General features: G+C 38.6%; 1 protein-coding gene across 2 annotated transcripts in view; it reads left to right on the top strand.

Moving 5' to 3' along the window:
- LOC100747040 (bifunctional heparan sulfate N-deacetylase/N-sulfotransferase) overlaps positions 1-16,284 on the top strand; it is a 369,108-nt gene that overhangs the window by 172,645 nt on the left and 180,179 nt on the right. The window contains exon 4 of one of the 2 annotated variants that reach the window (XM_033318398.1): positions 2,100-2,159. The exons of the other annotated variant lie outside the window; for it this stretch is intronic. The gene's annotated coding sequence lies outside the window, so the exon portion shown is untranslated. The remainder of the gene's footprint in view (positions 1-2,099; positions 2,160-16,284) is intronic. 2 annotated transcript variants of the gene reach the window in all.

The raw sequence follows: 16,284 nt of genomic DNA, 5'->3' as shown, positions 1-16,284 counted from the left end.
GAAGAGTTGCGCTCGATTTTCAGACTTCTGCGACGCTTCTGATTATCGTTTTCGATGTCTGGCTGCAGATTTAGGGTGATTTTCGGGAGAAATTTTGTAACGAGAATGGATCGAGCGACGAAAATTGAATTCGAGCTTTAATGTTTGCCATTCTCGGAACTTAATTTGTTGAAATGCTTGAAAATTAAGGGTTATTACCATCGAAATGATTGAATATACCGTAAAAATGATGGTGATAAACATTCCATTCTGTTGGCGTCAGCAACTCCTACTTTTTAATTAATAAAAATCATTTAATCAAACAAATAAATCTTCCTAGTTTATCGTTCTAATAGCTCTTTCCGGAAATTAAATTCTTATATCACATCCCTGTATGGAACGTGTCGTGAAAGACAATCGTGTAGCGGCACATGAGTTAGAGGACAATTCAAATCATGTTGTTGTTTTGCCTCGGAGTATCAACATCGTTAGGATACACGTAATGTAAGAATAAATAAGCTCCGAGCAAAACAATATCGCCGCTACGTGCACCATCGAACAAAGGCGAATTTGAATTTTCCGATCGCGAGGAAATGAGTTACAGTCAGTTGTCGATCAGTTATCAACCAGTTATCAACCAGTTATCAACGAATTATCAGCTATCTAATTACCGAGTCATTAGCGATCCTATTTTACGGCTTATACACTGTCTCAGCGAATCGGTTAGTACGAGCGTCTTTGCGAACACAATCTGTATACTAATTTATCATTTTAAATATATTAGACGATTTCAACAACGAGCAATCTCGTCTATTAAACCTTAGCGACCAACCATCCTCTACACATAAACCTCTACAAACGTAACACCACTTCTTTTTCTGTCTGGTTATCTAATTAACAAAAGTTATTTATAAAATGCATCTGTTTTAAATGAAACAATGTCTAAGCTTAACGTTACGTTTTAGAAAATTGATTGATGAGTGTACATGAAAAGGATAGGTCATAATACTGAATAATATCTCTCGCGATATTCTTCGAGGTACGTCAGCGAGTCTAAAAACTACCCCGTTCTGGGGCCATTATTCGCAAGGGTAGTTCGTTTCCAACGGCCAACACGACGATTAATTAATTCATAGGGCAGTTACACGACGTATTTATACGACGTATTTATCTTGCACGGCTTTCACGGGATGCTAGACAGCGTATTTCGTGGCGCGCGCGTGAAACGGAAGGGGGTGGCTATCGAAATTCGTAGCAAGAAGCCGCTCGGCTTTGTGAGCATGGTTTCCGAAAGATCCGACTCCCCTCTCTGGTGGGGAGGTTAACATAACTCGACATAATAGTGAATTCTGTGTGATTGAACGACGTCATTTCGCGAGGACAATTGGCCGAATAAGCAGCTCGAACCGTTTAATGGTACCATTTGTATTCAAAACTGGCCGACTGCGCCGAACACAGTGAGAAATATTGCGCGTCATTCATTGCAAACGGCAATTAATATAACAACTATACCGTCGGTGTACTTACGTCCTATACTACACGACTGAACGCTTCTGCGCGTGATTTAATTCTACAAACGAAATTTTAGAAGCGAAGAAGAGAAAAAGATGAGAGACGGTGGAATTTTGTTGCGCTTTTAACTTGTCTAACCTGTCAAGTCCAAATGTTTTATGAAGCATTCAGCCATTTTTGACTTGACACTGTTTCGTTAATTTGTATGTAGGTTTTTTTAAAGAATGCAAACTAGTTTCCTTAATTATTAATAATTCTTCTAGAAACTTTAGAAAATACGTGCGAAAATACGAAAATGTTTCTTTCTATAAATATTGTTTAAAAGTTGTACTTATACAACGTTTTAATTGTAATTAATTACTACACGATTACTTTCTTTGTAAACCTTTGCTGTTTTGCTGTACATAATTTTACCACTTATTGTTGTTACTAATCGTGTAATATATCGTTTGAAAATACATATGCTTTAGAAATATAATACTTTCTATATTTTTTAAATATAATTATTTAATTAAAATAAAATTAATTATTTAATAATTATTTAATTATTAATTCAATTATTTATTTAATTATTTAAAAACCTACATATATATGTATACATATTTCAGGTTACTTTGATCCGCCTGTGGTACTGCTGCAAGATCCAATCTTCGCGGATTAAAACCGAGGTACATCGCAATTTTTTTAAGATTTATTTATAAACGAAGTGCATGATTAACGTTAAGAATATACAATTTTCTGCTTGATGAGAGATTGTGACCGAAAATGTTCCCTTCGTTCAAAGAGAATTTGTCCGTCACGAATCAAAGCTGTCACTTTGTTGTAATTAATGAAGAAGCTCGGTTGAATGTTACACAAATAGTTCGCTAATTAATCGATCAATATACTTCAAACCCCACTCTCTCATCGCTGTCAGTGTAAACCCGCGAACAAAGAGAAAGTAGCAAACTGTGAAACTTTTCCATTAAAATACGGACGGGAATTACAATATTCAATTTAAAAAAGATTTTACATTCCTTCGTTATTGAAAACGCATCAGTAATTGACCATAATTATTAAACGTCACTTAAAATATCTTTAAAAATCACCATCAAAAGACTACCTCAAAGGAACAGTCGAAGCCAAGTTAAAAGCGTCCATTAAGCGCCAAAGGGTTCAGAAAACGTCAGTCTTATTTACCCGGCTTGTTTCTGTGTAATTTGCAACCCATAGTTCTTCCTCCCCGTCCAGGAAGTTGCTGATGTACACACGTATAAACACGCGTACAGAAGGGGTGGTTCTTGCGTATAGTTCCGGCTCAGCGTCCCTCATATTGCAAGTATTATGCGAGGAAAACGTCCGGCCCGTGGGTTCCTTGCGTTCTCTCGCCAGTTTGCACGTATAAACGCGGCTTTTGTCCTCCGGTGGCCAGCCGAGTGTACCATGGAAATGGGCTTATTTCGCGTACGCGTGTGTACACACGGCCACTGTACGTGTACGTACCGCTTCAGTCCACTAAATAAGCGGCCTGGGCTCATTCACGCGCGCGTTCTTCGCGAATGGTTCAATTCAAGCTGACGCGACTGTCCGGAGACCTAAACGGTACCACGTCCCCGAGCGCGAATATTTGCGGCTGGCCATGCAACAACGTTTGTACCCACCAATGGAGCCTTTCGTTAGATGGAAGGGACAGAATTCTGTTAGCGATAGTTACCGTTCGATAGATGAAGAAAACTTTCTCCTTTGAGGATTCAGAATGGTATCGATTGCGTACGATGGTTTAAGCGAGTTAACGCACGTTGCAGAATTGGCTTGCGACTCGGAGTTTAACCAGCGAATCGTCGGTGAAGGACTAGAATAACATAGTATTTTCGCGTAAATTCAAATTAGTAGCTCAAATTGGATAAAGGACTGGTCACGTTATTTTCTTTTTTTTCTTTTTTTATTTTTGGAGTTGCGCAGGTAGTTCGAATTAGATAAGGAAGAATTGGGAGATGGAGTGTTATGTTTTTTATTTTTGGTTTTTCAGAATCTGTAGATAGTCTAAATTAGATAAGGGCGAGTTGAGAGATAGAGTGTCGTGTTGTGTTTTTATTTTTGGTTTTTGGAGGTGGCTGGCTAGTTCGACCTAGATAAGGGAAAATGGAAGGACGGAGTATTACGTCGTTTTTTATTTTCCTCTTTGAAGATGAATCGATGAATTTTGTCAATGTCTTTCTTTATAGAAACGTTTTTCACATTCCGTTTAGCTGATAAATAATACAGTGAGTATTTTTCTTTGAATGTTTTATATATTTTCGTATATTACGCATAGAATATACGCTCTAAATTTGCCACAAATACACGACCTACCTATCGTCGGAAGTAATTCTCCTTACACTTTATTATACGCTTCAAAGAACACTAAAACTTTCCTGTACGATATTTATTCCTTCCTAGACAGTTTCCAATACCTCAGCTAATTATAATGCTCAGTGAATACATTATACGCTATAAACTACAAGAAGGAAGAATGTTAGAGAAGTAGAAGGCGAGAAGGGTTGGCTCGACCACCTAGATATTACGGCGCGGACCATTTGAAAACCGATAAACCGTAGGAGAAAATCGTCGTGGCCCGACATATCGTTTTTAACTTCCCTCCAACCCCTGTATTTCATCCCTCCTTTAGGTTTCGATCGGCAGTCGCGTGGAGGAAGGTAGCAAACCCTCGCAAGCAACGTCTATTTACCATAAAATAGAGTTTCCAGCTCTCCAGGTTGCGAGGTCTGCATCCCGCCATTTATTTCTTCCCCTCTTATCGGTTCATTCGCGATACGTAAGGGAAAATTCAAATCATCGTGCTGCTAGGCGTTGCCTCGACTTCGTGCGAGTTCGTTCGAACTGAAAATGTTCCGCGTTTTTTTTCTCGCCCTCTAACGACGTTCCTTTCTTTCAACCTTCTCGCTATTGTATATTCCTGTATATATCGCACAATTTTTCTAACCTTCTATCATATAATCGAAATACATAAAATTATCGATATTTCTTTCAATCGTTAATTTACTAAAAAAGGGAGAAACGAGATGTTCGAGAAAATGGCAAAAATATGACAATTCTAAAGTCGAATAAAGAGAGAGGAAATTAGATGACATAAAATTGACTGACAATGCACTAAGTTTGAAAGCTGTACCTCCGCGAAACACGAAGAATGTGACTTATTAAGCTTTTCTCCTGCGATTTGCATATTGCCAACCCTTCTCACCTTCCCCTACGAACATCTCCGTAATCATCCAAATATGAAACCTAATTTCTTTCCCTCGAACCAGCTATAAAACGCGAATCTTCCCCCAAAGAATATAACTTCGCCGTTGTCGTTCTCGTCGTAAAAAGGACGAACGACGGGATAAATCTCACTTTATAAGGGATGTGCGCCGGGGCCACGTACGAGGAGTTAGCGTCACTTTCATCGGTTCCGGAGCGGCGATACACTCGGTGTCGCGCGTACGAACCGAATCCTGCGACGTCGTCGCACAGACACCTTTCGAAACTTGTGGAAACTTCACGATATCGGAAGCACCGCGACCTATCTTCTTACTCTATCTCCTTCCATCTCATGTTACGTAACGAAAACTCAAAGATCTCGTTGCTCGCGATTTTAGTATCGCTCCGAATTGCACGATTTCCACAAAACTCACGCCTTTTGGCACCGTGCGGTTTCCCGGCATTCGTTTTTATGCTTTTCGAAAATCGATTCTCGATCAAGATAAACTACCAGTCGTCGATCGCTCGTAATTCCGAATGCGACACGTGTGTGATACGACTCTTTGGAATATGACGCTGTAAATGATTCAAGAGCGTTGCCGGGATGTGCGGAATTAGAGGAGAAATTTAAATATTTAACGATTCCGAGTAAATATCGTATCATGAACAGGAATTCTTGCTGGTTAATTCAACTGGAATATTAATTTTATATTTGAATAAGAATTCCTAACGTTGAAGCAGCATTTTGAATAATGAAGACTTAGGATAATGGAAAGAATTAATCGTACGATACGTTCGAATTTTTCTGCTGTCTTGGATTAAATCATCGTATTTTAAAGATGGTCTTCGTGTAGAGCTGCAATAAAAGAAATTTATGAAACTTGAAATCATATAATCTGGAACTTCTTGCACGATAATTTAATAGAAGTAACATAAAAGTAGAAAGTAATAATATTAACGTACTTATAAGTTATAAGTTACAAGTTGCTTATAGACCTCTTTTCCACCAGTTCATGTCAATAGTGAAATCACTTCTGGTCGCTAAAATTCGTTTGTAAAATTAACTTTCATTAGCTAATTCGTTATCAACATGTGAGAAAGTTTGTTAATGGTAATAGTTTGTAACTTTAACTGTACAATTATATTTGTCTCATTACCAAACTTGCTTGTTGCATGTACAAGAGAATGTATTAATATCAATGACTGGTAACTTGTAACTTGTGTAACTTAGCTAGGAATATATTACTTCGATAAGACTATGACAGTAAAATGGATGTGTAAAGAACAGCCCGAAAGACACAAGATTCATACAGCGGAAAGTCAATCATCTTCTCCTTCAACTTTTCCTCAAAATATAGTACGCCAATCAACTCGTATAACTGGAAAATCTTTTCACACCAGCAACTCCAATCTTCCATCAAGTTTCTTCACCATATCAAGCTCGTTTCGTTACGTAAGCCGTCGTAATAAAATCGTCGACGAAACGACACGAGTACTCGTGACATCTCACGCCAAACCGCAATGTCTTGGGTAGCCAACGAATGGGAATAAATTTTATAGTCGAGCCGAATCGATCGAGTTCCTGCTGTTCGAAGGAGCTGGAAGTTATCGGGGCCAGAGCGATAGCTAGAAGCCACTTTCTCGTCTTTGTGTGGATTGCTAAAGGCTGCTATCCCTTTAATGGCGCGAAGACGAGTTAACTTTGTCCTGACGTCTTTCGCGACAAATATTTGCTCGACGATATTCATGCTCCTTCTTCGATCGCTCTTTTCTACCATGGCGATATTTCGTCGAACGATGTTCGCGAATTTGTCTGTTTTTATTTAACGAGCTACTCGTATACGAGTATACGCTTTTATGTTTTGGAGAATTTCTGAAAACAAGAAATTTAACAAATGATGGATAGACGTCAGGTATCACGTGAAAGTAACTAGGAGGTTAGGAGGGCTATCGCTGATGCGGCAACTACGAAAGCTGGATTGCGGTAACGTTACAACTTTTGCTAACTGAATTACCGCGACGCGCTAACTTGCGGGACGAGGTTGTTTCAGTGCAGCGAATTTAGCGTCGAGTCTTCAGCACTTACAACAAAAACTTAACTCCAACTATTTTATATATTTATTTACGTAGTGCAACTGGAGACTTTCGCCGTCTCTCGTCACAGTTATATTAAAAGAAGTTAAGTAACTTAATTCTAACGACAAAGACTCTTCGTATTTACTATATTTTTCTATATTATTGCTATATATATAACATAATATAATATACGTGTTACTCGTATATATCGAACGATCTTTAATTAATTTATTTCTTAAATTTAACACACACGTTCATGAGACGTATATGTCATACTTGAAAATTTGGTTATTTTACTTATCGATCTTTATCAATCCAGGTTACGATATCATCTGGCAAAATAAATCTCTTATAACTAGACTACGGAAATTTATGCAAATTTAAAAAAAGAAAAAATAGCCCCTCATCGAATGCTATTTGCCAAATATTACAACGAATATTGTACTTTGAATATTTTATATATTTTTAGACACCTTTATGTAATTTAACCTCTTAACGTGCTAATATCTCTCCGATTTACTGTTTCCTACAACGAAAGGCAACTACCACTAATTTACCAGTAGCAAACTAAAGAAAATTTTGTTCGTTACTGGACTAACTACCTCTTTATCAGCATGGAACGTGAACGTAGCGCGAACGAGACAAAGGGGGTGCGGAAACGGCGTTTAATTCTCGGTAGAAGCGCGCGTAACTCTTCTGTGCAAACACGTCGACGCGACGCGTAGCGATCAGCTAAACAGAAACGGATGCCCAATATACGGCAACGGTTGTTGTACGTGAACTGGGGTGCATCGTTTCTTCGATGTTCCTCGGAGGGAAGAATACGTATATTCGGTCACGTACGAGGTGAGGGTCGGAATGGGTCGCGTGAAATTCACGATCGACTACGAGACACGTTGTTTATTCGAGGAAAATGTCCTGCTACCTTTTTCATGCCGTTTGCGTATGTGGATAAACAACGATAGAACTACATGGAACGAGCGTCGTATAGCGGTCATTGGCGCATTGACTCGCGAGGAAATTGTCGGCCGTTGTTAATCTTTCGCTGAATCGAGGAAGAGACACCGAACTGGCAAGAGAGAGAAATTAGAGAGAAATTGTAAAAAAAAAAGTCACAGTATCATCCGTCTTCCCTTAGTGGTGGACGATAGAGTCGCATCGTAATGAACCAGTGGTTACCTTTCTGTTTTAATACGGAGGAGCGAGAATTATATTCTTCGCGTCATATTACGCTGTCTTCAACGTTGCTGGTAAGATGAATGTATGGGTTGGCCCTGTTTCATGAATGGTAAAAGCTACTTTAACGACGAGTTCAGTAGCTGGAGGATAGTCGAGGAGTTATGTTAATTCTTTAGCAACCAACCGAGATGAAGCTGTAAACGTTTATAATAAGAATCATCCTAAGAATAACTTCATTTTCGCGAAAGTCGTGGATTATTCTGAGATCTTAAATGCCGTGCATAATTCATACTGTAATGAAAGTAGTTACACGAAGTGTTGTCGCTCGGTCTCCTTAGATCAATATCTTACGTTACCAAGTCTATGAATATTTCTGACAAAAGCTCTTTGTCTTTAATATTTACATTGTTTTAATTTCTTTATCTTTTCATATTGCTTCGTTCAGCTTCTATTTTTTCTGCAACATCTCGCTGGCTTCGAAGATATACTGCTTGAAAACTGTACTTTCAGATTCTCGAATAAAAGTTGATTTATTCCGTGAGCAAATTTTCTATAAACTTCCTTCTGGCTCTGCATGCAATTGGTCATATTGGCGCGTGGACTGCATACTACTAACTCAAGGTTCATAATTTCAAAATATCAATGGTATATGATCGGTCAGGAAGTTCAGGTACAAAAGATACTAGAAATTTCCAATCTCGTAAGAAACTGGAAAATTGATTTCCGCCTCGAGAAAACTCGTAGTAGATTAAATTTGTGACTTTAGATTCTTTTTATTTTCAATTCAAATATTCTCCGCCTCCTGTTTTGAAGAAATCCGAAGAACAGTGTAATAGATATCGATCAAGGGAATTTATAAATTTCAATTTCGTTTAAAAGGCCACCAGACTAGTGTATATATTTTTCTAAAAATTCGAAATCTCATCGAAACCTTGTTCAGAATACTTTACGATTCCATGTTTCTCGGTTTAATACAGAGAAGTCAGTCTGAGGGTGAAATGTAAATGCGAATACCGGCAAGTGTAGATTGAAAGGTTCTCTCCAGCATATCTTTGCTAAGGTTTCCGGAGGGCAAGGATTCATCTTACGTGCGATTTACCCTGCATCGACCCTTCCGGCTGTTCCATATCCGTTTAGCCAAGGTCTGACCCTTCTCGTAATATCGTCCCCATTTCCAAGAAAAAAGGGTTCGGTTCTTTTTTATATTGCCCACGTGTGCCAAAGAAACGGCCTGAAAATGATACACGTGTGCAATATGTGCAAGAAATTTCATCAATGATCCTTCCCTCTCCGATAATACAATTTCTATATGTACATACGTATATTTCCAAAAAATTCGATGAAAGCTGTTAATACTTCTAGAATAATTGATTATACAAGAAACTGTATAAATTCACACGTCTCTATTGAATGGAAATATCGATGAATTTCCCTCTATCGAATTTCAAATTTCGCGGAAATAAATTCCAGTTTATTCGTTGGAAGCCATATTTCATCGTACGTATTTTTCCTCCTTTTTTTTCTATTTTGATAAAACCAAACTGGTACACACTATACTATATAAATGTACCGATACTGTGAAAATAAAGTAAAAACATAAAAAAGATAACCGTCTCTCCCTTTCCGTGGGGGAAAAAAATATGTCGGCTCCACCCATCCCACATAAAACCATGTACCATAGGGACGACAATGCGAAACCAAGTCTACAATTAAACCGAGTAAAATCTCGTTTCAACGATGGAACTCAGAAACAGGATACATCTCGGGAATAGCAATTTGGAAAGTTCGTTTTGAAGAAAATAGCTCGTTAAGGGGATCGTGATAAGAATATCGAGAATCGTGGTTATGTATCGCGACGTCTCGTCGGCGTTTCCACGACTATTTAGATATTCTACGGTGGCTGCCGGTGACAAAAGCGTCGCTCGATGGGAATTCAGCATACTTTCGTCGTATGGCGAGGTAAAAACAGCCGCGGGAACAGGTTCGAAGGCGGATAAGCCGCTAGGTGTCCACCTGTTCTACCACTTGCGTTTTAAACCATAGCTTCGTTAGGTAGGTTGCTTTGTATTTTGAATAACAATAAGGAGATTGTGGATTTTTATACGTTTGTAGGAAATTTATAGATGCAAACATGCGCAGAATGCATATGAAGATTAGAGAACATGATAAAGTAAAATGTGCATATGAGGTAGATTTTTATACGTATTGGTTTATTAAAGAGACGAGTGAAGAATTCGTAATTATCAGTTGTATTAAAATCACTTTAAGTACAAGTACAGAGATAGCATATGCCGGTCGTAATCGTCGCACGTTCAACGCTACTGTTCAACTGTACGCTCGCTATTCGACTAACTGACTCGCTATAATCACTCGTTATACTGACTATACTAAAGAGCACGTTCGTCTATTTGTATCGACCGGTGGTATTATAAAAAGTTCAAATGTAACTCCGGTTGACGATTACAAATAGCGGCGATAATATTTTGTCCGCAGTTCGTTTACCTTTGAACCTAGCAAACCAAAACAACGTTGGTATTCCAAGGCACGATAATATGAGCCTCTCCTGATTCAAATCTTCCGTTGATTCATGTGCCGTTACACATATTTATGCACATTCATATTTTTACGCAGCTAAGTTAATGGAACTCGAGCAGAAATTTGTGTCGTGTACTAAATATGTATTTAGTAATGAATATTCTACGATAAGTCAATACAAATTCGTCAGTTTAACAAATATTTTAATCTAATATTACGAAGTGTGTTAGAAAATATTGAATACCCCTTTCGACGCTATTTAATCTTTTCGTAAAACATTTTTCTCTACGAAGAACTATTTCACTCAAAATACTCGCCCGACTTAAATGTCTCGATCTGTACAGACTCGTGTTCTCTATCATTTCTAAAATTCCAGAAATCCCCGGCATTCTAAAATCACCTAATCAAAACTGAAACTCTAATCACAGGATTATTCCAAAGATTAGAGTATCCGTGTTTACAACTTGCCCATTCTCGACCCTGGACCGTAAACTACCATCTCGAGGAATATTCCGGCTATCGAAATAAGCTTCAAATATTCCACGACTTAACAATGTCCATGCAACATGTCCATTAGGAACAAGAACCGTGCGCGATAACAGGCGAATCGTGGCTGCTTTAAATAGGAAAACAGCGTGGAAGCCGGCGGCTTGGGCAAGTTGGACGGTGGCTGCTTAAGGATAAACTGTTTTACTTGGCGCCCGGAAGCGTAACAACGCAACCCCTCCACCCACGAAATACGTAGTAAGTAGCTTAGTCGTGTTTACGCTCCCGATTCAACTTTATCCTGAATCCGCGAGTATTTAGCGACCATACACGGCCGCCTATACATATAATAGCATCGCTTCGACTTCAAACTATTTCGCTTTACAATCAAAATTCTGCCTGGGATCTCTCTCGCTTTTACCATCTCCCTATCCGCTGTTCAGGCGTTGTAAATGCAATCTCGTGTTCCACTAGTTCGTTATGAGACGATCTCGACTAGCGGAAATTTAGTTTTACGTAATGACGAAATTGCGAGTGCCGTGGTTATGATACTATCGCTATCATATGATATATCGCTAATCAGTGTACGGTATCGGAATACGGAATACGATCGAAATTCCAGGATGTGGACGAATCCAATTTTGTTTGTTATTCGAGTGACAAGTACTAATATTCTCCTTGGTTACAGCAACCTAGAATTTTTGTTATTCTTGATAGAGACGAGCTGAAATATTCGTGAGGTGGATTATTATACGTGTCGGTTTATTAAAGAGACGAGTGATAAAATTGTAATAGTCAGTGTATATTAAAATCACTTTAAATACAAGTACAAAGATAGTATATGCTGGTAGTAATCGTCGCTCGCTCAATGCTACTGTTCAACTCTACGTTCGCTATTCGACTCTATGGCTCGCTATAAAGATTCGCTGTAATGATTCGCTATACTGGTTCGTTATACTGACTCGCTATACTGACTATCCTAGAGAGCACGTTCGTCTATTTGTATCTACCGATGGTATTATAAAAAGTTCAAATGTAACTCCGGTTGACGACTACAAATAGCGGCGATAATATTTTGTCCGGAGTTCGTTTACCTTTGAACCTAGCAAACCAAAACAACATTGACGCTCCAAAGCACAACAATATGAGTCTCTTCCGATTCGAGTCTTCCGTTGACTCGTGTGTCACTACATTTGAAACTCTTTCTGTACTGTTATGTTTTAAGTAAAATTATACAGAATAAAATAACGAGGAAAAATTGGCACGAAGAAAATGTTAGAACTTCGGTCTTTTTGCTTACAACAATTTAACTCGGATCATTCTAAAACCAACAGCAATCTATTTTTCTTTAGAAAATTTGATAATCTTTTTCTAATTAATATACGTGTTGATAGAACGGTGGAACATCAGAAGTGATCGGAATGGACAGAGGTTGCTCTGTTTTCCAAAATTACTCTTTTCCAGCAATGCGCCGTTTTGATGGGTGCAGCGGTGTTCAGGTGCTCAGTCGAAGAATTACGATCAAATATAAGAGTGAAGTTTCCGTCCTCACAAGCGTCACGTGTTGCAGCGTAACAGTAACTTTAACATATCTCAAATTGCGTGACTAAGTAGAGTACCACGATAGTTGAGCGAAGTGGCAAGTAACAAAATGGTAGAAGTTTATATAGTATAATGGCTAGGAGAAAGTTTAAATTTCGTAAGCGCAATTGTCACTGCAGAGGGAAAGACGAGGTGGGGTATAATAGGGCGAATTTTGTAAATCGCATATTCCGAACTTTGGACTACGATCTACGAAGTTTTACAAATCTAATCGTGTTCTTGTTCCTGTAAACGAATTTGATAATCTAAAAAATGAAAGATCTCTTAACATAACGTTCCAATTAGAATAAATTTGCATAAACATCCGCGATCTAAAGTGAACTCTATTGCTATTCATTCTAACATAGCCAATATATCCATCGTGCAATCTTACAAGTCCTGAATCGATAAAACTTAACAGTAACACGTGTATCCACATATATACATATGTATATATATATATATATATATATATATATATATATATATATATCTGTATTGGTTTCCTTATAGGATTACAATGTCTCGCTTCTACACATACATATCACACACGATACTCAATGCGATATAACAAAATGCAATAAAATACACCTTAAATAAATATCACATACATGCAGACTGTAAATCCATCTAAGAAAAGGCAGGATATCTTAAAGATGATGGGAAAAACGGAACAACGATGGAAAAATCAGTGAAACACACACAGAGAAAGAGGAAGAGAAGGCTCTCGAGCAAGTCAATTCCCTTGGCGGAACAAAGCGGATCGATGCTCGAATAATCCGGTAGCGGGGAACCGGTGGCGCGAGCGTGTACATCCAATAAAAGAGGTTACTCATTCTCGCATCGAGTCGCATCAGCCACTTCGATATTGGGAAAATGCCACTCTTCGTAGGAGCGGCCGCACGCGCTCGCACGAAACACGACCGTGCTGCTTGCGATTCAGCTAGCGAGCACGTATTGCCATCGCGCGCTTGTCCGTGGAAAGGGCGACGCGTGTATGCATCAGATGCATCGTACGTTCACCCCTTTCCGTCTCGATATCCCCGTATTGCCAACACCTCTCGATATTCCTCCTCGCGACAGTATGAACGATTCTTCGCTCTGATACCAACGGAGATCTGCGATCTCTTAAACACCTTCGGCATCTTAAATCATTGAAAGCCAACTTCGCGTTAACGGAATATTTCCTTTGAAACCTCTTTTCTCAATTGACCTATATTATCGAATTTTATGTTTTATTAATCTTATTAATTGTAGCTGTAACTACGAATTTCCACGATACGCTTAATATTCTCTTTGTTTCGTTATTTCTTACATACGGATTTTACGATCGCGTAATGAAATTTTAAGAATTGTGTGTAAAATATTTATGCAATTGTTTCCTCGCCGCTATTTCTTACACTTCGATTCTACGATTGTGCTAGAGATAAAAAGTCTGAAGTATTCGTAATCTTACGGTAAATTATCGCTTTGTTTTATAGTGGGTTAAACATTTTGCTCCCTTGTTGAAATGAAAGTGTGCTAGAATTTTTACATGATCAGTTTACATGTACATGGAGCTTGCCTCAAATTTTTGCAACAGACATCGTCTGTTTTGCCTGGATAGAAGTAATTCCAGCGGTGTATCGTTAATCTTTGTCGTTTCTACTCAGATATGAAATTATGGGAATTTTCTTTTTTTCTATTTCTTTCCTTTTTAAGCAAAACGGGACTGATGAATTTGTTCCCATGGAATCACCAATTTTTTGTTATTTGTAAATCGATAGAATTAATCTCGCTAGTACATTCTTGTTTCTCTATCCATTCTGTCGAAAAACAGAATTATAAAATTTTCCGCCGATTTTACAAAAGAAATGAATTTTCTCTTTGTCTCTCTCTCTCTCTCTCCCCCCCCCTTTCGTAGCTCGAACCGTGATATACGGAATTTTCGTTGGATTAGCAAACGGATTTTGTCAGTTTTAATTTGGTTAGATTAAAACGGACTGGTGTATCTTGATCCCTTCTCGGTGGCTGCCAAAGAAAGCTGAAAAAAGAGTACAACGAACTGTTTTAATTGAACTGTTGCGCCATGAATTTTTTGCGGAATTAACGAACGAAATTCGTCGGTTCTAATTTATCCGTGTATTTTCTGCTCTTTAGATACACTGGCTTCCAATATAAAATAACGAACGTTTCAAACGCCGTGTCTTTCTCACCTTTCGAATATAGAACTATCTCCGAGCCGATGTAAAACTTCAGATACAAAATATTAGGATGAATATATTCATCTAGAATAAATATATTCCATGGTTAACAAAATACATATGAAAAATGTCAGCTAAATGTAAAATATCTTTTCAAACACTGGTTTTCAGTCATTCGAAAACACATCCTGAGTTAGAGTTATAAAAAAAAAGTTATTAAAGCAGTTATTAAGCACAGCCTTTCGTTGGGAAAGAAATCCTTTTTTCATCGGGAATTATAATAAAGAAAAGAATTTCTGTTGAATCTAGATCAATTTTAATAGAACAAACACACACATATATATACGAACGTTGCGTCCTTTTTTAGATCATCATCATTTTTTTAATTCACTTTCCAATTAATGATCATTAAATCTCAGAATCGAACTCAAACTCTATTCTCTTCTACTACTTCCATTAATTTCTACTAAAAAAATGCACACATACACAGGCATCTCCTTCATAAAAATACTCTCCTTTTAAATCTATTCTCAGGTAATAGAAAAAATTCCAAGAGAAAGAGAAGTCGTTCATTCTTCATTGAATTAACATAAGCAAACTAACCACTACCAAATCCAATCTAATTCAAACAAAAAATCACAACCAAAAACTCACAAACACTAAACCCTTTCATCCGTCCACCGAACTGAGGCAAACTGAACACATAACAATCAACTTACCAATCAAAAGAATCCGCTTGCATCACTAATTCTCGGTTCATTGATCCCAATGCGTTAAGGAGCGTTCACACCATCGATATTGTTGTCGATATTATCGTCATTATTTGAGGCTCGCAACATTGTATTGACAATTTTTATATGTATGTATGTATTGATCGTCTAGGAGGCCTCTTACGGACTACAATGCTAAGAATTTTAAATATTGACAATAATGTCGATTGTCTGACCGCTCCTTTAGTCATCGTCCATCGATGCTTATCGTTCCTCCGTTCCAACTTTTCTCCTTCTACCAATTCCTTTCTCTAATCCCCTCTCCTTTCGTTCACGTGGATTTAGCCTCGCACGAACCGCTTCTGCAATAGCGAAACTACCTATATGTATCCGGTAGTCGTTCCATCGAGTAGAGACAAGGAAACAGGGTAAATTTCGGTGTGGTAGAAAGAGAGTAAACGGGTGGTGTAAGCGAGGAAGGGGTCAGGGTGACTATAACAGCTTGTACAACGTAGCCTGCCTGCGCGAATTAACCGGGATGCAGCTGCAAACTGCACGCCCACACTGGTCGTTTTAGCTACCGGTGGCGCGAGTGACCCGATGGAAAGGCGAGGAACACGGGGGAAGACTCGGAGAGCGATCAAGGCCGACCGATAGAGTGAAAACGGTGCCGCGCGTATTATTTCTCCTGCGGTGGATGCGTGGGCGGTGCCAGTCCAACGGAGAAAATTTATTCCGCGAAGGAATTGCGACAGCTCACGCTGCAAGGCAAAGCGATACGCTTACGCGTTGGCGTCGCTTTCTTTTGAGCTCGGGCGCCTCTC

The sequence above is a fragment of the Bombus impatiens genome, unplaced genomic scaffold (genome assembly GCF_000188095.3).
Source record: "Bombus impatiens unplaced genomic scaffold, BIMP_2.2 scf_0091, whole genome shotgun sequence".
In the NCBI taxonomy this organism is placed as follows: Eukaryota; Metazoa; Arthropoda; class Insecta; order Hymenoptera; family Apidae; genus Bombus; species Bombus impatiens.
The sequence above is the reverse complement of the archived record's forward strand: the minus strand, read 5'-3'. Positions and strand labels throughout refer to the sequence as shown.